The sequence below is a fragment of the Belonocnema kinseyi genome, chromosome 7 (genome assembly GCF_010883055.1).
Source record: "Belonocnema kinseyi isolate 2016_QV_RU_SX_M_011 chromosome 7, B_treatae_v1, whole genome shotgun sequence".
Lineage (NCBI taxonomy): Eukaryota > Metazoa > Arthropoda > Insecta > Hymenoptera > Cynipidae > Belonocnema > Belonocnema kinseyi.
The window spans coordinates 142,135,784-142,136,690 of NC_046663.1; positions in this window are offsets into that span (position 1 = coordinate 142,135,784).

The following is a 907-nucleotide window of genomic DNA, read 5'->3' on the forward strand; positions in this document are numbered from 1 at the left end:
GTCATAAAAATTTTTAAGCGGTTATTTTGTATTTTAAAATAAGTTAATTAAAAAAATTGTAAAATTAAAAGGTGTTAAAAATTTGTGTTTTATACGCATGAATTATTAAGCGTTTAAATGAAATATTTCTGGATTAAAATTTTTTTCAAAGCAATTGTATGTATTGTATGTATTTTAAGTGAGTATTTGAAAAGATTTTAAAAATTAAAAAAAAAGGAATCTGGACGATTTTAAGGTGATTTTAAAGTAAAAAAGACGAATTATCTACAAAAAGTTGAATTTTTTAAGGGAAAAATATGAGTTTTCAATGAAAGAGTTAAACTTTCAACCAATTAGTTAAATTTTCAACCATAATTAAAAGATCTTGTTAAAAAACGTATTTTTTTAAAAAGTAGTTCAACTCTTAGTAAAATAATCGACTTTTAAACCCAAGAAGATGTACAGTTGATATTTTAACCAAACAATTGCATTTTTAACCAAAAATGATACATTTTCAACCAAAAAGATTAAATTTCTACTAAACAAGGCCAATTTCCAACAAAATAAATGAACTTTCAACGAAATTACTTAATTTTAAAAACAAAAAGAGTATTTCCACCCAAAAATTATGATTTTAATTTTTAACAATATAGTTGCATTTACAACAGAACGACTTTACAACCAAAAAATATTTATAGTTGATAATTCAATCGAAAAATGTAAAAATGTAAAAAAATATAAAAAAATATAAATCTTAAAAAAGCAGTTGAACTTTTGATAGAAAAGAGGACTTTTTTAAGGAATAGTTACATTTTCAACAAAATATTTAATTTTTCAATCAAATAATTGAGTTTTTATCCAAACGAGATGAATTCCAAAATCGCCAATTTCTTTAATTTCTTTCAAATGCGGATCAAGATATAAATAA